This window comes from Taudactylus pleione, unplaced genomic scaffold, assembly GCF_031769625.1.
Source record: "Taudactylus pleione unplaced genomic scaffold, aTauple2 ptg000336l, whole genome shotgun sequence".
Taxonomy (NCBI): Eukaryota; Metazoa; Chordata; class Amphibia; order Anura; family Myobatrachidae; genus Taudactylus; species Taudactylus pleione.
In genome coordinates, this window is record NW_028284737.1 from 4,249,676 (window position 1) to 4,276,307 (window position 26,632).

General features: G+C 44.2%; 1 protein-coding gene across 3 annotated transcripts in view; it reads right to left on the reverse strand.

Moving 5' to 3' along the window:
- The window catches only part of LHFPL2 (LHFPL tetraspan subfamily member 2), a 114,272-nt gene extending 89,972 nt beyond the window's left edge, over window positions 1–24,300 (reverse strand). For 2 of the 3 annotated variants that reach the window (XM_088443881.1, XM_088443880.1), the window contains exon 1: window positions 24,167–24,300. The gene's annotated coding sequence lies outside the window, so the exon portion shown is untranslated. Of the gene's footprint in view, window positions 1–23,861; window positions 23,904–24,166 lie in introns of those variants that run through there. The other variant, XM_088443882.1, reaches the window with a different exon arrangement.
- Window positions 24,301–26,632: the final 2,332 nt, after the last annotated feature.

Here is a 26,632-nt window from a genome sequence, read left to right on the forward strand (position 1 = left end):
CCAAAGCAGACATTTTGTGTCGTATCCCATTGCAACAGGAAGAATGGTCTAATTTAATAAAGACATGAATGAAACATACAGCAGGAAACCAGTGAGATAAAGTAATGGGTGTAATAAAAGTTGCTGAAAAGCATTTGCAAGCGAATACCTTAAAAATTGGGTTGGGTACGGGATGTCGGCACTCGGCATCCAGTCGGTCAAAATCCCTACACCGGCATCTCAACAGGGTTAGGATACAGACACCTGTGGGTATGTATCCTTACCCTTCTCCTACCATTACCCCCTAACCCTCCCTGCTACCTAAACCTACCCTCCCTGCACCCTAAACCTAACCCTCCCCCTAGTGGCTAACTCTAACTCTCCCCCTAACTCTGCTACTTACCATCAGGAAGCCGGCGCCAGAATTCTGACAGGTGTCGGGATTCCGGTGCCAGTATTGTAACACCGGCATCCCCTTTACCGGGAAATTTACCATATCCCCCTTAATCCAATGGTTCCCAAACTTTCTTGAATCACGTATCAGCATTTTTTTTTTTTTAAGCATTGCTGTGCAAAAAGTATCTAATTGAGAAAATTGGCAAAATCTATTAAGTTAAATAAATTGTGTGTATTTTACCTTATATCGGTTAAGTGGTGGTGGACCGGGCTACGCTTCTGTTTGCCCAGGTATTTTATAATTGGCAGCCACCAGCATTTACCTAAAATAACATAAAACAATTTGATTTGGCAATGGACTACCAACCCGTGGCACCCCTGCAAGTGCCCAACGGCACCCAGTTTGGGAACTACTGCCGTAATCTAAAGGAGGAAACCCCCTTTAATAACAGTACAATGTGCTAGAATATGTACCAACCAATCAAGCTATGGTTACAACAAGTGTATACATACGGTATCAAAAACTCAAGTGAAATATCGCACCCCGCCCCATGCAGCCTATTTAAATTTAGCAAACCCCATAAACACGTTACCTGAATGCAGGAAACTTAAGAGTAATTTCTATCAAACTTAATGGCTGGACATGGTACATTCCCAAACTCCTTAAACATTCCCCTGGCTCCTGCAGTGTTTTGAACTTGAAGTCTTTTTGCACTTTACTTCTTGTTATGTCTGTACAGAATATGTACATGTAGGCCTACTTTGTAAAGCACTGAGGACCCATTGTAGTACCCTTTAAATAGTTATTTTGTCCAAAAAATTTATTAAACATTCGACTAGATCAGCGATTCCCAACCTCGGTCTTTAAGGAACACCAACAGTCCTGGTTTTAGTGATATCCATGGTTGAGCACAGATGGTTAAATCAAAATGACTGAGGTACTAATTAAGTCACATGTGCTCAGGTATGGTTATCCTTAAAACCTGGACTGTTAGTGTGCCTTGAGGACCGTGGTTGGGAACCCCTGGACTAGATGTACCATTCAGTAACGACACATCACGTCTGTTGCCATTGTAAGTGTTCCCTCACACCTCTATTCAGTGCAATGCTGGCACTACCATTAATTGTCTGTGTGTGCAGCAGGACATTGTGTTGATGGACAGCAGCACATCTGAATTCTCCAATGGAGGTCAAAACTGCTGTATGCAAGTAGGGACAATAGCTCTGGTCCTTTGTGCTGTGAATGATTAAAAAAAAAAAAAAAAAAAACCCTTTGCATATAAATATGTGTTTTTGAAAGCAGTCTTATTTTTTTACATTAATCCCTCTAAATGCATTTCCAATCTGTGTGTTTATCTATCCTCCAAGGCCATTTTATGCCCATCTGTCTCCAGTACAATTCCTAGCTTTGTTCTGCAGATAGCACAACTCAACATATAGGGTGAGATGCATCAATGGAAAAAATGCGGGTTTTACAGCATCTCTCATATGCACCAAGTCCCGGAGTGCATTTAGTTGCAGTGGGTAACGCCAACTGACGGCATTACCCATAGAAGCCTATGGGTTCTTTCCACAGAGTGCTGATAGAGGGATCACATCGGATTCCTCCCAGCACCCCCCCGCGGCGTGTTTGTCCTTCTGCGCGCGCACCCGGAAGTCCCTCCACCGCAAAGGGCCGCTCTTACCGACAGAGCGGTCCTTTGCGGTGAAAGTCATGCATACCGGCCATAATCTTTCTTGCATCCTCCTGGAACACTACAACATACAATCTCCAGCTCATTAAAAAAGGAAAATGTATACAATCTCTTAAGAAAAACAAAGTGAAAAACGAAACATAAGAATGTTATAATAAAATGGATGTACTAAAGGGGAAAATGTGGTAAAACCCCTGAAAAGTGTTGTGTAACAGCACATCACACATAACCTACCACTGGTTTAGCATTCACTAATAGCAATACTCTGGCAAGGTATGCTAGGATGTGTAGTCCCACAGCAGCTTAAGGGCCGCATGTTGAATACCCCTGGTGTAAACCATCGATGGCAGACCCATTCATGACTATCCCTAATCCCCTCCTACCCAGGAACAGGTGTGCGCGCATCGAGTAGCAGCACCGCACCAAGCTTCCAGCACCCCCACAGGCTTGTTCTGCATTAGTGCGACCTGTTACCATGCACCGCAAAGCCTGAGCAGTACACAATGTGAGTACTGTTATAACATTAATGTTCATATAATTACGCAAAAAAACAAAGTGGCCATTTGTTAATTTCCTTATTAATACACTATGATTATATGAATTCTTCAACTTTACAGCAGTTTGCATACAAGATAAGCGCAATTGTAATTTTGTTTCTGTCATAATCTTAAATCAGGTTCAGAGTGGGCATAGGCAGGATAGGGACGCAAACCTCCATCTTGCCTCTGGGCGAGTTACGCCTCTGAATGTTTTCACCTATGTAAACAGTTTAGAAATGTTGCAAGCACGCAGACTGCAATATCACACATATTAGGAAGTTCAGGGATCAGGATAAACGACCAGATGACAGAACTTGCGGGCAAAGCATGTGTAGCTATAGTTTCAGATGGAAAAAGGACACACTGCATGTAGCAAGTGATGCCAGCCCTTTCTCCCCTAAAGACCAATTGGGTAGAATACTGTTCCGAAACCACACACTGCACAGCGATTGGCTGATATGGACAAAACCGACCAAACAAATTACATTGTGTGTTGGCATCTTCAGAGCATTGTTGGGGACCTTGATTTGAATCTATGACAGCTTGATGTGACCTTGTATGAACCACTGTCTTCCCGTGCCGTAAGCAAGTGTGGCTAAGCAGCAACACTGCACAAACTCGTCTGTGAGCCGAACTGCAAGAAACCGTGCTTTACCAAATCCATTGGTGTACACTATGGTCATTTCCCTTTCTACTACAATTATGAGAATCATGTACTGGTTTTGAGGTACAGACACAAGTACAACATAAACATCTCCAAAAATAAGAGCAGCTCCAAAGAAAAATATTCGCTCTTGGGCCACGGACACATTTGCCTTCCGCCTCTCGTGGACAGTGAGTCGGAGGAACTAAGAACTGAGCCAGGAAATACGGGTAAACAAACATGAAACCGATAATGTAAACTGTTCTACAAACCTAAAATGTACAAAGAGACGCTCTCCATTGTTCTTTTTAGGTGTATTTGGAGACGGGCTCATTTGTAGGGAAAACTCCTCGCTTCTCTCATATGCACAGCCATGTAGAGCTGCTTACAGTCTGGCACTGCATCATGTTTTCAATTAGGGGTCTATGTACTAAGCCTTAGAGAGAGATTAGGTGGACAGAGATAAAGTACCTGCCAATCAGCTCCTAACTGCCATTTTTCAAACACAGCCTGAAAAGTGACAGTTAGGAGCTGATTGGTTGGAACTACAGATGTGCACCGGACCATCTTTGCTAATTCGTCGGCCGGTTTTGGTTTTGTATTTTTTTTCCAAAATTTTACAACAAAGCAGCTAAAATAACATAATTTGAGCGTTTTTGGTTCCTAAAGTATTATTAACTTCAACAACATTGATTTCCACTCATTTCAAGCAAATTTTGACCATCTAACAGCTCACAAAATTGTTTTCATCCAGTTTAGGCCAAAATGTTGAACCAAGCTTGCTGGCTGACTAAGCCAAGCGACAGCATTGGGTAGCACAAACATGTGGCAGTTAAACTTTAAACATGACACACGGCTCACACTGCGTGGAGTCAGACCGCTTTTACACACACACACACGCTCTGGGGTACTACAGCGTACTGGGGTGCAGTGCGCAGAACAGTATAAATAAAATTGAAAAAACATTTTTTTTAACTTTTTTTGCTGGTAAATATGGAGTTGCACTGGGAACGCAGTGGGTGGGGCAGTGCAGCACCACTGTGATGGAAATAGACTAAGGAGACTGGACACACTGACAGCAGCACAGCCCCTTAGATGGACACCACTGAGCAAAGCGCAGCACATGGCAGCGTGACTGGAGTGAAATGGCGCAGAATCGTGGCTGCAGCGCCTTTTATAGAACCCAAAACATTCCGATGCCAGGAAGAGGACGTTTGGCCTTGATGTGAAATCAGAGCCTGGCAGGAACACCATGCCCAGGGCTCGGATTAGACTCTGATCCCCAAGTTCGGAGCGGTTCGGATTTAAGGCAATCCAAACTATTCATCTGTAGTTGGTACTTATTCTCTGTCTGCTTTATCGCTCTCCAAGGGTTAGTACATAGACCCCGTAGTGAGGAATTTTACTAGAACCCTGAATATGTGTACACATGTTAGAGCATCTGTGCACACAATCATTAGTATACTCAAAAACAGCAATTAATGGAAACAATGACAAAAATTGATCGGAAGCAAACCAGAGACAATGAAAACTTTATTTCAGCAACATGTTTAGCACAAGTTCATCATTTCCTCGTTACTTATAGGTAAATATATTAATATAACAAAACATTGTTCGTGCAATTTCCAGGGAGTGGCATCATGGACGTATAGTTACTCCAAACAGATTGACAGAAAGAAGTGCAAACAAACAGCGATCACTCATGTGTGTGTCAGCAGGGAATGCTGCATGTTGACAGGCCACTTAAACATCACATTAAATACCACTTGCTTTCCAGCTGTAACAAATAGGGCCTGGAGCTTATAGCACTCATTAACAAGTAATGCACAATTGCAAAACAGATATCATAAAATGTAAACATATGGCTAGAATTTCATATGGAGTCTAATAATGTATAATTGTATAGTACCTATTGTGTGCAATGCCCTTCCAACATGGAAGCAGCTCTACAGTCCTATAGATTATAAGCTTGCGAGCAGGGCCTTCCTACCTATATATCTGTCAGTTATTACCCAATTTTGTTCTATCAAATGTAAAGCGCAAACGAATATGTTGCGCTATATAAGAAAACGGTTAATAAATAAAAAATACAGTCATAATATGCTCAAGAATGCATGTGACTGATGTCACATATCGGAAAGATCACACAGGCATTATGGGGCAGATTTATGAAAGCTTGGAGAGACACAAAGTGGCGAGAAAGTACCAGCCAATCAGATCCTGTCATTTTTTCAACATCCTGTAAAACGACAGATAGGAGCCGATTGGTTGGTACTTTATCTCTCTCCAAGCATTGATAAATCTCTCCCTATATGATGATAGGAGCAATATATTGCAAACTGGTGCATGATGGAATATGTACAGGCCTTTACTATATTGCCACAGAAGACGTCACTTTGTATTAGAACAGCTCTTAGGCTGCATACACACTAGGACGATATCAGCACGATTTGGCGTTATCGGCAGGACAAATCGTGTATATCGCCTAGTGGGTATGCACTATTGTGCACTCCCGCTGGTAGCATGTGTTATCGTGTGATTGGCTGTGCTGCACAGCCAATCACACGATATCACATGCAGCACCATACATATTAATGAAGGACGGAACAAGTAATCGTTCTGTCATTCATTAAATCGTGCAGTGTGTACCGGCAATCATGCGATGTCCAGGGTGAAGGCAAATCGCCCTGAACATCGGTACGATTGACGGTCGTTTAGGTATGTACCCACCCTTAGGTGTGTAAAGATCTGCAAATAGACAGGAATGAGCATATGGCCTAAAGGAATTATATCCTCAATACTCCAAGATGCTACAGTAACTTGGACCCAGGAAAATATTGGCTATTCCTAGTTTAAAAGTTTTTTCTTTCTGTAGAAGCAAAACGCAAACTTAATGGACTGAGTGTTGCCTCATTTGAAAACCATCCCATGTTTTTGGCTCTAGTTATTTATCAAGTACATTCCATAAATGTAGCTATAATTTTAGCTAAATGCATCAAATTTAATATAGAGGTTTTACTTGACACAGTAATGTCACTGTAGTGTGACAGGCGTCTCATATCACTACACTGACTTGCTGGGGACCCCGCTCCCTCAACCACTTTGCCGGTTACTCCCAGCTTGCCTTTGCTCCACCCTGCCCCTGTCTCATGGAGCCCTGCATTCACTCTGGGGCACACAAGTGGACCGATCAACCGAGGCTTCCAGTAAGATCAGTGCACTCCGGAAATAATCTGCAATTATTCTCATGATCTAACAGGTAGCTCTATTCCTGCCCATCTCCCCACTGGGGACAAACATTATGCAGGAGATTACAACATGTAACAAAAAGATACTCTGACCAAAGTCAACAGCACCCTACAAAACACCCTGTTAGAATTCCGTCTATAGGAAAGTGGCGCATACTTTTCATTAGAAACAATCAATCATTGTTAGAAAAACAAAAGTAAAATCTTGATACATTGGAGCAAACATCACCAGCAGTGTTTATTTATACATATTGGTCAAACTCTCCCCCCCTCTGAAGGAGAATAAACACTGCAGGACAATAGGGGATTCTTTAAGGATAATTAGCTTCATACATGTGGTGCCACTTAAGCCAGCGTGGAGTGAAATAGACAAACAACCAGGGGCAAACGCTTCATCCAATTCCTTCTATAGTGTCAATTTTCAAAACATTGGTGGATAAGCCGGTAAAGTCCTGATGGATCGAATGGAAAAGGTTATCTGCGTTGAATTTGTATATAAAAACAGCTCAATAAAAAATACGGAGTTCATAAGGGAAAAATTGAGTGCTAATAAAATATGAGTCAACTATAAATGTGTGTTATTAATAAAAGAGATAAAAAATAATAAAAATGATAAACAGCGGCAATAGTGGGGAGGGAGAAGAAAAATAAAAAGGGAGGGGTTTAAGATAAAGAGGGATATAGCAACAGAGTTTAAAAAAAAAAAAACAAAAAAAAAAAACCGGTATATCAGCCATAGCCGGGGGAAGAAAAATAAAGTGCAGACAGAGAGAACCTGGAAATGATCCAGCATATTAAGGGGGAGATGTATTAACGGCGACATCGCCGTTGCGGTACATCCCCCCCGACTTCACGTACATACCGCGGTTCATTACCGCGGTATGTACCAAGGATTTCGCAAAGGACAGCTCTCTCGATGAGCTGTCCTTTGCGATGCTGCCGGGCAGAGGGACTTCCGGGTTGAACACCCAGAAGTCCTTCTGCGCATGCGCAGAAGGACGCGGGCCACGGGGGCTCATGGGAGGGATCCGATCGGATCCCTCCCAGTCCCGAGCGTCGCGCTAAGAAGCCCATAGGCTTCTATTGGGTAACGCCACCTGAAGGTGGCGTTACCTAGCGACGCGAAGCAGCAGAATGCGCTGCTTAATACATACGGGGAATGCGGTAAAACCCCTGAAAACTGCATTTTCGGGGGTTTTACCGCATTTTGCCGTTAATACATCTCCCCCTAAATGTTTATACTCTTTTGAAAGTTTGTGGGATATAGGGGGAGATGTATTAACAGCAAAATGCGGTAAATCCCGAAAATGCAGTTATCGGGGGTTTTACCGCATTCCCCGTATGTATTAAGCAGCGCATTCTGCTGCTTCGCATCGCTAGGTAACGCCACCTTCAGGTGGCGTTACCCAATAGAAGCCTATGGGCTTCTTAGCGCGACGCTCGGGGCTGGGAGGGATCCGATCGGATCCCTCCCATGAGCCCCCGCGTCCCGCGTCCTTCTGCGCATGCGCAGAAGGACTTCTGGGTGTTCAACCCGGAAGTCCCTCTGCCCAGCAGCATCGCAAAGGACAGCTCTCATCGAGAGAGCTGTCCTTTGCGAAATCCTTGGTACATACCGCGGTAATGAACCGCAGTATGTAAGTCGGGGGGGATGTACCGCAACGGCGATGTCGCCGTTAATACATCTCCCCCTTAGTCCAGTTAGGTCAGCGTTACTGGTGGAACTGTCCCCATTTCTTACCCTACTGTGTTCTAGAAGATCATTGATGGAATCTGATTGGTTGCTATGGGCAACATCTCCACTTCCAAAAACCTGAACTTCAGTAAATAGATCCCTAGTTCTTTCTGGAACCTACAGTTTGAATCTCGATTCAGCTTTATGACAGGCACTAGACAGCATACAAAACCAGTGGTGGACATCAGGTGGACCGTGAGCCACAGGGTAAGCTTTCACTTGCAACCTGCAGCACTGAGCCGCAGTCCGAATTATTCTCTGCTTTGTTATACAGGTGGACGACTGAGTGGCATATGGGGAAGATTAGGAGTATTTGCATGTGATCTGACTATGGGGACAATTTAAATTAGACGTGGAAGCTGTTGGAATGGGTCCCGATAACTTCCGCGTTAAGAGCAGAACGTAGATTATGCTCACGCCCTATGGAGTTGGGAGCAGAGCATGCCTACTGTAACAGGCCGTTGGCAGCTCACGTGTCAGTAAATCCACCATACGTGGGGCTATTTTATAACAAGTGGGGCTATTTTGTGGCAAGTGGGAGGTCTGACCGGCATGTGGTTGAAATTTGGATCAATTGAGGGGCATGTGGGGGTGCCAAGGTCGTATTGTAAGCCTTTGTATACAGGAAAACTGTCATTGTGCGATATACATGCTCACTGAAAACAACAGGGTGTGACATGTCTCACGTACTAGAGTACAGAAGAAATTATTTTTTTCCACCTAAATAGAGGTATATTAAGGGCATGGTGGGTTCATTCATTGTGACTAGAGAGCAGGGCTTCACTATCGAATAGAGGGTGAGACACTTACAGAAAGGTGACACTTAACAGAAACCCCCTACTTGAAAACACTGTTTATTCCATGCATGAGTAAACCCAAAGTAGCAAAAGGTCATAGGTCATAATTTGTGGCTTTAAGGCATTGATAGGAGGAACAGCAAAGAAAAAAAAAATAGCAGCTGTGCTTCTACTCTGCAATTAAACTGACCACATGAAGGACAAATCACTGGAAAAAGCATACCTTACATATATAGGTGCTTGACTGGACTTCAAGTTGTGCTCATGCAGGATAATTACTACCACTACCAGATTAACAATTGGGCGAATGGAGCTACAGCTCCGGGCCTCCACATAAAAATAGGCCCTTCAGCATGATGATGAGCAGCCACCAGCTGGCCACAAAGTAGTGCAATTCTATTCTATATTCCCCTCAAAATAATGCAATGTTTATATTTATGGAACCATTGGGGCGGATAGTATAGGCGATACACTTTCACAAGGCACTGGCCACACCTACACAGCACTGGTAAAAGCTCCTCTGCTTCTCCGTTTAGGCCAGGCATGGGGAACCTCAGGTCCGGGGGCCGTATAAGGCCTGCAGGAACTTTTGGTCTAGGCCCTCTGAGCTTTTTTTTTGCTAGCCTCATCTGGCTAGCAGGTTGCCTAGAATGGCACCCTGCAGCCAGAATCTATGCAGCAGTGCCGCCTGGAGTGTCCTTAGGACGCTTCAGACAGTCACACCGCTGCCCTTACAGCTACCCGAAGCATCCTCAAGATTGCTGTAATCACAGGCGATCGTGGAGCCGCCCCCGAGTGATGTCACACGGAGGGACGTGGCCTGCACCAGGGGATAGAGAGAGAAGAGAAGAGAGAATATGAATGTATATGTCACAATGGCCCTCAGCAGAAAAAAGGTTTAGGCCCTTGGACATTTTCAGCCCCAGGCCCATATGGCCCTTAACCCGGCCCTGTTCATCATTAAAAGCTACCAGTATGTTTTAGACATAGGGGTCTATATGATAAACTTTAAAAAAAAAAAAAACCAGCTTTCCTGCAGCATTTTAGTTTAAGACAGTGCTGAGAAATCCACCTTTACACATCAGTCTAGTCCTGCAGCCCCCAACAGGTTTTAATGGGGACTGCTGTGCATCTTCAGACAAAACAGGACACCATCTCTTGCTGGCATTATGAGGCACAAATGCACCAGTGTCACATAGTTGTAGGAGGGAATTCAATTGTTTTAGTGCGGCCGCAGCTCCTGTCTAAAGTGACAGGAGCTATTTAATGGTTTGTGAGTTACTTTTTCTAGAAAGAAGGAAATATTAAATAATGGCTGTTTTTTCCCCACCCATTTTCATTCAACATACCTTAATTCTAAGGGAGAGATTCCATTGTTAGACGTGGCGGCTGTCAGTGGCAGGAGCCCGAAGGAGCAATTCAATTATTGGTCCATTCAGGTGCGAACAGCCGCCGGCATTTCTGCTCTTCCCCTCCTGAGGCGAGGAGAAATGTGTGAAAAGTCCGTGTTTTGGGCACTCAAACGGAAGCTTGCGGGCGCCCTAACCAAGACTTTAGACTGCTTCGGCTGTTTAACGCGGCTAAATTTGGTCTAATTGGGTGCAGGAAGCGCAATAATTAATGTGCGCCCAAAACAATTGAAATGCAACATTGTGCACCTGTTCATTTGCCTAACTTAAAAAAAACAATTGAATCACCCCCTAAAAAGGCTGAATGAGATCTAGAGTCACTTTACACATGTTTTACATATGCTCGATTATTGCTAAGTCAGTGATGGCATCATTCATTCCATGTCTGTGTATAATTTAATAATAAAGGAAATTAAATTGCCTTGAGTGAGCACCATCAGTATTGGGCAGATATTTGTCGCTAACTGAATATGGATCTTTGAGTCGAGGGTACCCAAAAAGTTTGACACATTACATAACATATTTGGCAGATATTCTGAATTTGCTATAAAGTCATGATGCACAGAACCACGACATTTAGGTTATAGGTCCACTTTAATATTCGTTAGAGGATTTATGACTGGGGTAAAGATTTTCACATTGGAACAACTGGCACTTAGCTATACCACCACCATGCCAGGCATATACATTCTGCTTATGCACATAGCACTGCTGAAAATCTATCACCTGATGTCCGTGGCTTTCTGACAGCTGCAGGACCTGCAAACAGTTCTTACTGCAGGGGATCCCATCTGTGCATGGTCTGCAGAACAATCTCTTAATTTACACAACGGGGGGGAGAATTCAATTGAACGTGGCGATGTTGAACAGAACCAAGAAAGAGCGCCTGGAACCATTACATTTTCCACATTGGGCCCGGAATTTAAACCTGGAGACGCAGTTTACCGCGCTTAATGCCAGGGGTTTAGTTGCAGTAACTGACATTCTCCGACTTAAGTAGCACAGGCGGTAAGCCCACAACTAGCACTAGTTTAGACTAATTTCTGCTCGTATGGAAAGGGAAAACGAGCGCTTGTTAAAACTAGATCAAGGAAAACAAACAAAAATTAAACAATAAAAAAAAAAAAAAAAAAAAATTATATGAAAAAGTACCTAGGCAGGTACGAAACGCGTTGGACCCCTGAGATAGTGTGGAGGAAGAACAGTGGAGCATTACTGGACTACAACTTGACGATCTTCCTGACTTGCTGACGTCATCCTGTGCCGCTGCTCACAACCACCGCTACCCCACTTACACTTCGTGCAGCTTCCTGTGCAGTGCAGGCGATTCAACACGCTGCCAGCACTAGAAGCCACAGATTAAGGTAGGGACAGCTAGGTCGCATTGGATTTAACATACCACTGCACGCTTGCTTGGACCTGCCATCAATTTTTCCTAAAAGAGCTGAAACATATGGTTTCAGTGTTTTATGTTTGTTCGTTTGTTTGTCCATATAATTTTTTTATTTTATTGTTTAATTTTTGTTTGTTTTTTTGTTTTCCTTGATCTAGTTTTAACAAGCGCTCGTTTTCCCTTTCCATACTTGATGTTTTTTAATTGAGCAGCTGTATAGACATACCTAGCGCAGTTCATTCATTTTTATTCTTGACTAATTTCTGCTCGTACCTCAGAAGAGTGCGAGCAAGAATCCTCTAGTTGGGGGTATATAGTTCGGCCAATTGAATAGCTCCGGGCACTCAATCCCGACGCTATTCAACAATCGCATAAATTCAATTCCCCCCCTTGTTCTTAAGCATGCATGCCGCAAATTAGCTGGCTAAAAGCTGTATACTAATTATAGTCAAACAATTGTCATCACATTTCCATCATTACATAGTGTCCCGACTCTATTCCTCAGTGACCCCTAATAGGGCAAGTTTTCCAGTTCACCGAGCAGAATTACAAGTGAAATTAGTACCACCAGTGGATTTTTTAAAATGTGTCAGTCAGTAAATGAATACATCTGTGCTTTGGCACGGGTGGGGATAACATGCACTACTAGGGTGCCCTGAGAACTTGGGAAACGTTGCATTATATCAATACAAAAGAAAAGTGCATACAAAGACTTCAGAGTGCCCCCATTTGTACAGAATTGCCTTGACCCTTGTACTCTAGGGTCGGCAGCCTTCTTCTATCAGTGCACCAGCTAAAATCTAATTAAGCTCAACACGTCTGTTTACATATTACATATTTTCTATAATTAAAAGTATGCATTGTTTGTCCCCTTAGAGATAGATATCAGATTAATAATATGGGGATAAACAAACCTAATGCATACTTTTAATTATAGAACATATGTAATACATTTCAAACCACACAACTATAAAAGGTGAGGGAGGTCATGAGAGAGATAGGATCAAAGAGTTGGTAGCATCTGGAAAGCCCAAAACGCCCATCAGAGGGTTTAGGATTATTGGTACGGTTTGTGATCTGTAACTGAGTAAATAATTAACTGTTTTTAAAAAAAAAAAATTATATTATGGGGAGGAATTAAAAATTCTGCAGCTAATTACCCACACCGCACGAGGAAATAGCATTTTACCTGTGCAGTAAACCAGGGGTTAACACACTAACCCACTGATCCCATGTAAAGTGCAGAATCAATGGGCTTAACCCCCAGGGTTAACCCCAGCGGGTGCCTTTTCTCACAGCTCCTGAAACTGCAAGGAAAAGTCCAACTCAGTATTTTAACACAGGTGGTAAACCCCGCAGCTAATTAGATTCCCCTCTATAAATCTTATATATATGTTTGGAACTTACATTTTGGGTTTGGCTGGCAAAACCTGTGGCATTCCACTTAAAACTGTTCTGCACGCCGGGGGTTGCCCTAGTATCAGATAAATATAAATTACATGCACTATTTGCAAGAAGATTAGGAGAGTAATTTCCATTTGTAATTAATGTAGCTGCCAATTTAAATATGGACTTGCAATCCAGATCTATTAATAAGCTTATTACGCTATTATACAAGTACGATGGTAAATTAGTTATAAAATTACCACAAGTGAAGATGTAACTATCTTATCTAAGATTATACAGCACATTACTATGATAATGGCTTCCAGACTAGCCATGAACTTATTTTCAAAAACCTCGTAATCCCTTCTAACAAGTTTACAAGATAGGTATTACGAACCCACTCGGTGAAATCTTTAATAGCAATCATTCAATTCATCAAGTCAGTAATAAAATGGTTATCTGTGGAATGGTTAGTTGGTATAAAGCACATGGTGAATTCACAATCAGTCTATAAATTACTGTTTGCACAACTGTGTTTTGCTAATTCAGGTTGGTGGGCTGGACCCCTGCCAGACCACCAGTTTACTTAATAAACCCAGAATTTCCTCTCTTGTGTTAGGTATGAGGAGGCCAGGATACTCTACAGGGCCCCAACCAGCTCCAGGGGATCCAATTCAGAGAAATTACATTTAAGAGACTTGCCTGCTTCAAGTCTTCAACAGAAATACATTTTATTAACCAGTTAGGTAGAAAAACAGCTTTCCAGCTATACTATAAAGCTGGTCAAAGAGTATAACTGTAAAAAAGTACTTAATTAGAGCACACATATAGTGGGAGCAGTTTGGCCTATTAAAATATAGGCAATGATGCACTCAAATGGTGCCAGGGCATATCTACAGTATTCATTATACATTGACTTGTATAGATAATATGGGTGCGGTATGTTTTGTCGACATGTCAGCAGTGCAATTTTCTGTGCACTTAAGCCTAACATCAGGTGTTGACATTCTGAAGATAGACATACAGACCATGTCAACAAACTGACTCCATAGAACGCTAAAACTGATCTATTTATGCACTTACCGATCTAAACCCTCGCAGTGCGAGGTAGGAGTTAAGGCATAAGACTAAGGGCCTGATTCAAAGCCGGACGCTCTGACCAGAGCACTCGCTCTGAATCAGGGCCCTCCTCCATGAAAATGGAGCGGCCTCCAGGCCGCTCGCATAGCTGTGGGTGACCACCCACAGCATATGCGAGCGGCCAAAAAGATGGTCGCGATGGTCTTGACCATCGCGACCATCGGACTTGCGACGGAGACCCTGCGGTAGGGTCTCCCTGCCACAAGCCCTAGAGTGATTTTGGCTCTATCAGAGCCAAAATCACTCCCACTGACATCACTAGTGATGTCAGTGGGGCCGGCTTCAGACGGTAGGCGTTCCCATGGGAACGCCTCCGTCTGGCCGCCACGCCCCCGGCACGACCACCAAAGGGGGCGTGCTGTCAATCAACATCGACAGCACGCCCCCTTTGGTGCGAGACCCGGAGCGATGGAAAGCCCGTCGCTCCCCGGGTCTCGCGCATGCGCACGACGGAGCTCCCTCCGTCGTGCGCATGCGCAGTGGGGAACATCAACCCACTTGCGAGCGTACTGCCGCTCGCGAGTGGGTCTGAATGACCCCCTAAGGGTCCTATTTATCAATCTTTTTTTAAACAATGTAAAAAGGGCATTTTCACACCCTTTTCACATTATTTTAGTGTCACTGAAATGTATTAAAGGGCAACTGGAGTCGTTTTCATTAAAAACTAGTCCAAGCCCTTTCATTTGCATTTCTTTAGCACGCAGATCGCATTTCCCATTCTTGCAATGTAAATCACCAATCACAGAGAATAGTGTCAATTGGGTGGGGAGATAGTGCTTGCCGGCGTTGGCGCATACACACAGACACTCACTGTATTTTTTTCTGAAAAAGTGAGAATTGTGCTTTGGGGAATCGCAGGGACAGAGCTTTCTCGTAAGCTCTGTCCCTGCTTGAGAATGTTAATACATTCTCGTGATAATTCCTATATTCGCAACGCGAAAGTAGGTGAAGTCACACTACAAACTACAATCCACATTTGAAATGCGGATTGTAGTAACTAGGGGCCTTAGAGCTACAGTATAAACATTATAGCAGAGGTTCCGAAACTCTGCCATTACAGTCCACAATTCAAGGAGCCGGCTGCCGGCCCTGCCTGTCAAAACAGGAGTAGGAGAACCGGTAGGAACCCTGCTTAATGCCATCTTCAGATGGCGTCACTATAGTAGGGCTCCACCCGGTGTTTTTCACAATTCCCCCTTAGTAAATTTGAGGCAGATCACATTTCCCATTACAAGTTCACGAAAACGGCTACAAAAGTCCATTAATACATTTTAGTGAAACTAAAATAAAGTGAAAATGGTGTGAAAACATCAGTTTTCACTTTATTTATTGTTAACTAAAATAAACAAATTAAAGCCCTACATATAATAATTAAAAACAAATGGTGGTCTGGGAGGTGGCAGATTTATATTGCAACCTTGCATGTTTAACTAATACTGTTCAAAGAAGTATAATTAAAGGACAGACTAGATGGGCCAAGTGGTTCTTATCTGCCGTCAAATTCTATGTTTCTATCCCACAATAGAGAATGAGGGCATCGTAGTTATGAAGTAAGACGACCAGTAATCATAGAATGGGAGAGGTAGTGTGTTTTACTCTGTTCCATTACAATGGATGTCTGTTTTCTGGAAGCAAGCACTAAGCTCAGAACATCAGTTTTATATTATAAAGTGACATGTTCCTGCTGCAGTCCATTACTCACCACCTAGAATACTCCACGTCATTGCCCCATTCACTTTATAAGGGGGGGTGGGGGAGAATAAAATGAGCAGATTGTGAAATCGATATAGATTTATGTGACTGCAAATGGAAATATTTACTGGGAGCCACATAATCTTGCCCAGATGTATGAAAGAATATTTTTTTTTGCCATTCATGAAAGTATTTAAAGCAAAAATAAAATAAAAAAATAGTCTCTATAGCCAATACACATATATCCATAACTCTCAACTGCGGTGTGACAGTCTCCATTTGAGGGCTCTGTTCCGCTGTCACAATCAGGACTACATTGTCCAGAATGCTGGCCAAATGGGGAGGTATGCCTGTCCACTCATGTGCGTGGCAGCTAAAGCATTATAGGAGGGGTATAGACCTAACCTGCAGTTACTCTAGGCCCTGGAATCCAACCAACACACTTCTTGTTATGAATTTAATATTGAACATGTATTAATATGAACATTAATATTATTGCATCTTTAAATCCAGCATCCGAAACCCGCAAAGACTCTGCGGCTTCGAAAATGGCCTTTTTGTAAATTTACCCCCTACTTTCCGGTCTTCTATTATACAAATTGTATAGTTTACTGGGTCAGAGTAGCACTGACAAATGGGAAGGTACAGACAGAGATCTATCCAAATTGTGGTAGAGCAGCGATTAGCACTACTGCCTCACAGCACTGAGGTCATGAGCTTAATTCCGCACCAGGATCCTATCTGAGTGGAGTTTGCATAGGTTCCTCCATGTGCTACAGCTTCCTCCCACACGCCAAAGACATAGGGATAGATTAACTGGTTTCTGTCAAAATGATACCTAGTGTGTATGTGTGTGGTTGGAAATATTGATTGTAAGCTCCAATGAGGTGGAGAGAGATTAAATATTCCCTGTAAAGTGCTGCTTAATAAGTACTGTAAGTGTGTGCCTACCCACACTGAGGTGCCCCTACAAAAGTGTAAAAGTTATAATGTGCCTCCTGCCATTGTCTAATATAGGCTATGATCTAACTATTGGAGTTCAGGGACTTTTTTTGCACTGGCACCCTCAGCGGTGGTGGGCATTAGGGGACCAGCGAGTACTGTGGTGGCTCAAAGACTTAACTAGCGAGAGCGGCAGTTGGTGGCAGCGCTGTGGTGAGGTAACTGCCGGCAGAGTTGCACAGTGTGTGTTTTTTACCTGGTTCCCCAGATGCTGTGGGTGCAAGAAAAAGCAGCGGCATGTGGGAAGCGAAGCCTGGCGGTGAAGCGGTTAGTCCTGGCTGATCGCAATCCTCCTGCACCATCCAGCAGGCTCAGCAGCAGAGGGAGTGCGGCACAGCCCAGGGGAGCAGCCTAGGAGGGCTGAGGGGTGGACACCATTACCTTATAAAGGCGGCTGGTGGGCAGCGGCTTGGAGGACAGAGCCAGAGGGGAGCAGCCAGCAGTAAGAAGCAGCAACATCCCTGAGAGGCTCCTTCAGCTCTGAGGACATTGCAGGCACAAGGAGAGGTATTGCATCACACACCAGCTGACAGACATTAGTTTGCTAGAGACCAGCTGTGTCAAGTGCAAATTAGCCGCAAAAACATTATAGAAGAGGGTACGTTTACTTCAGCACCCCATTTCATCAAGTGATAGCTGCATAGGAAAAAACTAGTTTACCAAGCACTCTCTGCAAAATAGGTGCCACTAACATTGCCAGGCTTCGCTGAGGATCTACTAGCAGATTATTGCTAGCAGCTGTTTACTCCAAGACATATTAGCCTACCATCCTGGAATGGTCGGGATGCTCCCGAAAATGGGACGGCACTCCTGGCCACCCGAAAAGGTGGACAAGTCTCCTGGGGACTGCGAACTGGAGTCAGTGATTGCCGCCGCCACCCACAAATCCACAATTACGATAATCTCGGCATTGCATATCGGGGGGAGGGGCTACTATGAAGCGATTGAGTTATCGTCATGCCCCCAGACTCGCCCATCTCCGCCGAGCCCCGCCCATTGTCGCCCCAAGACACGACCCAGAGGAGGCAGCCAAAAGGTCGGCAACTATGCTCCAAGATTAAAAAAAATGCATCTATTTCACTTCAGGCAGAAACAAGCACAAATAAGCTGTTAACCAGTCAACAGAGATGAAATAGTAATACCTGCAGGAGGAATCCTGTGACAGAGCATTGGCAACTACACAGTGCTATTTACTTTCTATATACTACAAAAACAAGAGAATCACCCCAACAAAGTGCACCACCTGTAAAGTAAGCAGCTGAACTGTAGTATTTAAACTAACAGGGCCACATAAAAGTATATCTGTCTTATACACACATACTCACACACACATTGAGGTAGTTAAACTTAGAACTGTTTACTCATCCTATTGCATTGGTCAGTGTAACCAATCTTGTGTTAGTGTTTAATATACTTATAGTTTGTTATAGTTATAGTTGTTGTGATCTTTACTAGAACCATTAGTGTGTCATTTGTAGCCTAGTAATAGTAAAGTGCATAAGTGTGCTTAATAGTCTAAAGATATACTATAATAAAGCCATTTGTTCTGGATAACCATATTTTATCACAGTAGAGGAGATCTCTCACCCGTAAAGCTCCAGTTTAATAATATTTGTTATTGCACTTCAGGTGTAATTTATTGGCAAATGTGTTATAGTGAAAACCATATCATGTTGAAAACGAACGTAGATGCTTTCAGAGCTGTAACTAGAGTTTTTGGTGCCTTGTGCCAGAAAGAGCATTGGTGCCCCCCTCCCTATTTTTCAAATAGGGATATAAGACACACATCTGAAAAAGGGCCATGGCCTCATGGGGAAGGGCCAGGGAGGAGATAGGGGAGGCCAGGAGATGCTGGGGATAAAAGTAGAAGAAACTACAATTGAGAATGATAATAAACCGGAAATCGATCAGCCCGAACACCTGCCCCCCCCCCCCCCCGCCCTGTGGTGCCCTGGGCGATGGCAAAGGTCGCACTGCCCTAGTTATGGCCCTGGCTTTATTTATCATTCTAACATTGCTGAAGAGAGACGACTTCATAAATATAATGACATCTTCAGTTGGAGCATCCAGTAGTGCAGTGGTTCTCAAACTCGGTCCTCAGGACCCCCACACAGTTCATGTTTTGCAGGTCACCCAGCAGGTGCACAGGTGTACTCATTACTCACTGACACATTTTAAAAGATCCACAGGTGAAGCTAATTATTTCAATTGTGATTCTGTCAGGAGACCTGCAAAACATGCACTGTTTGGGGTCCTGAGGACCGAGCTTGAGAACCTGTGCAGTAACGCACCCTTTGGGTGGAATTCAATTGTTTCCAGCCCCCATCGCGCTCGGCGGAGATATTCAATTGTTGCTCCCGTCGGGCGCGATCAGCTCCCAGCGCTCCATTTCAGTTAGCAGCCCCAGAGGGGTGCGAGCTGAAATCGGCAAAAAGTGACCTGTTTGGGCGCCCAAAAGGCACTTTTCGCGATCGCGCCCAGCACTTTGGTCGGGGTTAGCCACTTTACGCGGCTAAACCCTACTACTTTGGCAGCGATCAGCTGGAACAACTGAATAGCGGCCTGCAATCTCCCATCACTTTAGACAGGAGATCCGGGCCGCGAAAACAATTGAATTCCGCCCTTTACTTCTCTGTGGGGCGATTCAATTCAACGCAAACTGAATAGCGCCGGGAGCAAGCTCCCAGAGCTATTCAATTCAGTGCGCTGTGTGGTCGGAGAATGCCGGTTATAGCACCTTAACAAGGGTGTAAAGGCGCGGTAACCGGCATTCCCTGACCAAAGTGCCAGGCATGCAGCTGTTAGTGCCGCGCTATGCAGAACAACAGCCGCGCACCCCGCACTTTGGTCGGATTTCTCTCCGCATCCCCAGGGGGGTGCGAGAAGAAATCCTTAGCGCGCCCAAACAGCACGGTGTATTGAATAGCTTTGGGAGTCCCTCCCGTCGCTATTCAATAGTGCAATGAATTGAATTGGGAGTTAGAAGAATCTGTGTTCAACTAACAAGCTGCTAAAATCGGGTAAGGTGCTCAACCAGTACACCACATTAGCCATCAATTCTTACCCGGATGTTACATAAGTACTATAGAATGAACATTTAACAAGTAAATTAAACCATTTGCCATCCAGGGAATTTTACCAGTGGGTCATATTATAAAAATCAGCTGGGAAATTTCATTCTGACCAGAAATGGGAAGGTGTGACGGCTTTAGATGAGTGGTGGGAGCAGAGCTTAGTGTCGCGCACAGTGAAGAGATCCGAAGAAACAATATAAAATATGGCGCCCAAATCTTAACAGAAAATACAAGTTACATTACAGGATCCAATATGAAAATGCATTCTGTGACCTATTACAAATAACAGTTGGAATGGCCACTTCTCATCCAGCTTTGAGACCAGGAGGAGGGCGGCAGGGAGCATGGATGTGGCAATGCATGACTGCTCTGATGGAATCCTACATCATATAATGACAGTGGCATGCCAAGCACTCCACCATTATCACCCTGCTGAGAAATGCTGCAGGAACCCATCAAAGGAGACATTGTAGCATAGCAAGCGCGCCCCAAGACCCTCGCCTTCTAAAAGGACAAAAAAAATAGGAGCGGCAGTCATTATATTCTATATAGATTCATGAAAGTGGGCATTTTCCCAGTAGTCCTCCTCTTCCTGGCACATCTTTCAATGGACTAAACAAGCCTGCCATGCATAGTAAAAAACACCTCTCCCCATTAAGAAAACTAACACTGGTTATTGGTGCAAATGTTTATTTTGCAGTGTGCATTTTACATGCAATGGTCCTCTAATACCCCTTTCAGACAAATGCCCCGGCAAGGCTCTGACCCGGATGCCAGCTCAGAGAACCCCTTGCACACAACAACGCAGCCCCAGATTTTCCCAGGTCGACCCCTTTCACACATAAGCCGTGTCTCCCCTGTCATTCAGTGTGAAGTCATTTAAAGGGGACTTTTTTGGCTCACAAAAATGAGGTCATGCAAACTGGGTGGTAAATTGTATATTTGGGGGAAGGGTTGTGACTGCATTGCAGTAATTAGGGCAGACGAATTACACACGTGTAGCCTGGAGTTCATGATTTTTAGCGTTTGCGTTTTACACAGCAAATGAGAGTTTGAAGAAGCTGGTCAGACTGTGCTACATTGCACAGTGTCATGCTTATGTAATACTGTATGTTCTGGTGCCGCTGTGGGAACTCCTGCGAACTCAGGAACTCAGCCATGTTAGTAAGCATAAAGCTACTAAGAATGGACGCCTCATCTGCGCTGCTGTAATTGTAAGTGGTCTCAACACTCCCAGAAAATGGGGAAAACACCACTTTTTCCAGAGCGCTGCTCAGCGCCAATGCCCAAATGGCGGCAGCCTTTGAATCATTCTACGGCTTAGGGAACACTGCGTGGGATGACTCTGGGCCTGTTTTGTACATGCGCAGAATGGGTCCTGCGCATGCGCAGTCCACCCACCATCAGACTTCTACGCAGACCCGATGGTTTGGATACAAGTCTGAATTAGGCCCAGTGGGTACTCTGGGCCTGATTCAGAGCCGCTCGTAAGCGGCCGCTCGTTCGCTCCGAGCGATGTTCGCACAACTGCGCATGCGTATGGGTTGTAATGCGCATGCGCCAACCAGTCAGTGCGGTCAGAAATCGAGCGCTCGCAAAATAGCGAGTGCCTGCTAACTTGAGTGACAGGATGAGGCGTTTGTGGGTGGTAACAGGGGAAGGTGCTTAAAAACGGGGAGTGGTGATCCGAACGCAGGCATGCCAAACGGTCAAAACGGGCGTTTAAGGGTGTGCATAATTAACAAAGCAGCGTCATCGACCACGTCACTTGGTTGTCTCTTAGCCTGAACTGTTCGCATGATTGCGGTAGGATAAACCTACCACAAGCACTGCGAGCAGTTCAGATGCCTTTTGATGTACTCGATTAATCAAATAAATAGCGGAGATGACGTAGGATGCGAGCGGCCAGGGGGCGTCTTTACAAAATAGCGAGCGCATGTTTCGTTCGCTCTCTCAGACATAGAGGCGTCAACAGACCGCAAAGAGCGAGCGCTCAATTTAGATAGCCGGCCCCTTTTTCTGACCGAGCGAGCGCAAATAGCGTCCGGCTCTGAATCAGGCCCTCTTTACAGTGTGTATGATCAGACGACAGACAGATTTTCCAATAGTTGCGGATGTAAATCTCTATTCCTTCCGATCTTTAGGACAGATAGTAAAGATTGGAAGAAACATTTGTATAGTGTGTACGCACGATATTGGATGTTTCCTGGCAAGGAAAAATTGTAAGTTTTAAACATTTCATCGTAAGTGAGACTTGGTATAGGGTGTACCTAGCTTGAGGCCTCATTTACTAACGAGTTTTATCACCAAAATGAATGATAAATTTCACTGTGTATGATAAATGGTGCTCCAGCCAATCAGCTCCCAACTGTCAACTAGAAAAATGACAGTTGGGAGCTGATTGGCTGGAGCACCATTTATCATACAGTGACATTTATTACTCGTTTTGGTGATAAAACTAATTAGTAAATGGGGGCCTTAAAGTGTAAACAATTCATTATAAGATACTCCTGACTCATGATTAAAACAAACTTAAAAGAAACTCAGTTTTCCACCATTGCTGATGGTATTATCGATATATTAAGACATCTGATCTGATTGCATTTATCGTCACACAAACATTTTACTTTACATTCAATTACAAAATGACTGGACGTTAAAATCGGGGATGAAATTTCAGCGTCACAGACGTGCCAATGCAAATAGAATTTTATTGGTAAAAAAATATATATTTTTATTATATAGAGTTTTCACCCTCAATATTTCCTTGAAACATCCCATGAAAGAATATGGACCACTGTCACGCACCTTTGTCCGAAAGCTTGACGTTTATTTATTTCTAAAGGCATTACCAATGGGGAACGCTTTAAAAGTAACATATACACTTTCGTAATCTTCATTTTGAATCTCCTAGGGTTAGAGTGATGCCCAATTCACAGATTTAAAAATGAATAAAAATGTAGATTTACATTACTGTCTAAAAAAACAGAAATATTTCTTCTATGTAATTATAAGCAGACAAGCAATTACCAAGTGAAAATACAGACGCAAGGGTAGTTCTAGGTTGAATACCACTTCTGTTCACTATAGGAGACTGGGTGGTCTATCCTGCCCTAGGGTTCAACCACAGCTCCCTGCTCTATAAGGCCATGATGAGCTCATCCCTAATGCAATCATAGAACTTCAAGTGCAAGAACATACTGCTGCGGGGCAAATCCATATGAGACGCTGTAGGACATGTATAATTCTTTATATATGACGGATATATGGATCTTAAAAACCTCTTGTTTCTACTGTCATCAAAGGACCACATGAGGCTTTTCAAGCGCCCCTTGTGGACAAAACGAAAAAACACAATTGCAAAGGGAGACAAATCACTACTAGATTGCAGTTTGATTGCCTTTTTCCCTAGAAGTCAATGAATGCACTAAAGAACAGACAGCCATCAATGGGCATTAAATCAGTGCTGTAAAACCTTTCAGACACTTTGAGCTATGGGGGAGGCAGCAACTGAGATAACAAACAAAAAAATTGCACTGAAGTTAATTGCGCTCTGGCACATATCATGGGGACTACAAAAGGGAAGAATGTGTTAAAAAGCACAGCCAAAAATAAATAAATAAAACCCACTGGAAAACCAGATCTATTTCATGATCAAGGGGATATCAGACCAGTAAAGTGCATTATGCACTGGGGGTGTATCTTACCATTATGCAGTAGGGGTGTAATCTTACCTTAGATGCCTCGTGAGATAGACCATCCCGGACAAGTTCTCCCCTTACTAGGAACTCAGCAAGCTCCCATTAACCATATTATGCACAGAACAGCTCATCTATGCATCCTATTGCTGTATAGCAGCAAGCACCACACAGCTCTAATGCACACGACCATTGCAATTCAATCGTACTTTCCACTAGCAATAGAAGCCCAGCAAAGTATCCCTCTCAGACCATAGAGGAGGAGGAAACAGAAGGAAATGAGTGCAGCCCATTTATCATGCATGAGAAGCCCATGAATGAACACACACAACCCGACTTACCCACCACAGGTGATCGCAGCTCCCTGCTGTATATCTGCTATGAGTGATTGCATCCAATATCCCCGTTATGCGGCTCCGGCCGCCTGATGCTCCTTCCCCCAACACTCACTCATAGAACGTGCACAGAGACTGTGAGAGCGGCGTGCTACAAAGTATCAGCAGCAGTAGCAGCCTGATTCTCCTGACCCCGCCCCCACACGTCACAGGGCCCGCCCCCTCCAGTCCAGACTCCCAGTCAGACAGTCCCTGGTGGTTTGGGACTGGGATGTGGAGTCATTACACTGGGCTGCCCGGGAATCCCTGCCAGGACTGTAGTATCTGTAATCAGCGCCGCTGCTTTGTTGTGGTGGATAGTGTGCAGAAAATAGTGTGTGCGAGGGAGCTGGACCCTTTTCAGCCAGTGATGTCTGTCTATGAGAGAACTGACTTAACTTCATTCAAATCAAGAATTTATGTAAAACAGTTTCTACATCAGTTCAACAACTGAGCTAACTTTTCATTTATAAAGTGCCAAACCAGGGAGCAGGCAGACATCTCCCAGATGGGATGAGCTATATAGTGCTTGTCACACAAGTGTTTCTAAAAAAAGTTATACAACCATTTTAAATAATCAATGGTGCACGTTATCATACAGCCAATAACTGGCTGGCTGTAGGATTACTATTTACCCCATCCCAGCTAAACTGGTCGTACAATGGCGGGCAAGCAGAGCCGGATTGGGATTATGGGGGCACTAAACCCCCACACTACAGCTACACCACATATATATGATTATACTATACCTGTGAGCAGCACAGATGGTGTAACGGTTAGCATTGCTGCCTCACAGCACTGAGGTTGTGGATTTGATTCCCACTACATCCCTAACTGTGTGGTTTGTATATTTTCCCCGTGCTTGCGTAGGTTTTCTCCCACAATCCAAAAATATACTGGTAGGTTAATTGGCTCCTAAAATAAAAAATGAACCCTAGTGTGTGTGTGTGTGTGTGAGCATGTGGTAGGGAATATAGGGCCTGATTCAGAGCCGGACGCAAGTGGCTGCTCGTTCGCTCCGAGCGATATTTGCCCAACTGCGCATGCGTACGGATCATAATACGCATGCGCGAACCAGTCAGTGCGGCCGAAAATCGTTTGTTCGCTAAATTGCGAATGCCTGCTATTTTGAGTGACAGAATGAGGCGTTTGTGGGTGGTAACAGGGGAAGGTGCTTGAAAATGGGGAGTGGAGATCCGAACGCAGGCGTGCTTAAAGGTCAAAACGGGCGTTTTATGGGTGTGCATAATTAATACAGCAGCGTCATTGACCACGTCACTGGGTTAGTTTATAGTCAGAACTGCTCGCAAATTTGTAGTAGCAAAAACCAACCCCAAGAATAGCGAGCAGTTCATACCCTGGTCGATGTACTCGATTAATCTAATAAATAGCGGTCATGACGTAGGATGCGAGCGGCCAGGGGGCGTAGTTTCCCAAAAAACGACCGCAAGTTTTGTACGCTCGTTCAGACCTAGAGGCGTGAACAGACCGCAAACAGCGAACGGTTCATTTGAATAGCCACTCCTATTTTCTTGACAAGCGAGCGCAAATAGCGTCCGGCTCTGAATCAGGCCCATAGAGTGTAAGCTCCACTAGGGCAGGGACTGATGGGTATGGCCAACTATTCTCTGTTAAGCGCTGTGGATTATGTGTGCGCTATATATATATAACTGGTAATAAATAATACCAGCAGTACCCACAGATCACTTGAATAACTGCTTCCTACTACATCATTAGTACAAGAGCCACAACGCAATTATACCAGCATTACCACATCTTGTGCCCACACATGATTATACCCACGCATGATTGAGGCGCCAGGCCCCTTCTTGCTATATGTATGTTTCTCTAACACATACACACTATTTAACCTCGGCTGCACGCTTTTACGCACACGAAACTGCGTCTTTATGCTAATGCCAAAGCCGATGAGATTCGTACAGAGACGCCCACCAGCTGCGGTGCTAATATGACGCTATGCGCATTAAGACGCACCATTGGTCGCACCATTGCACCAGTCCTATGGAGGCGCAGATTATCCATCTGAAGATGGCCACGACACATCCGCCTCTAGCTAGCCACCCCTGTTCCCAAAAACGCCCTCTGAAATTGCCTCTCTCTGCATCTAAATTTGTTCTGTGGCTATCGGCGGTAACCATCGGGAGGCACGCACGGTGCGTCTGGGTCGCATGTTCCGACTGAAAACATCATTCGCTTGTGTGCGGCATTGAATTAGCGTGCAACTCAGAATCAGGCCCATCATCTCATCTGAGAGTTTGGGATATTCTAACAAATAGTGTGCTGGATCAGGATCTATCACTGACTGAACCATCTTCCCTACACAGACCTAGATTTGCATATGCGCAGTAGTGAAGTCTCTGGGAATATAACGCAGGCACCATATTCCCGGAGACCTCACATGTGCAGAAGACT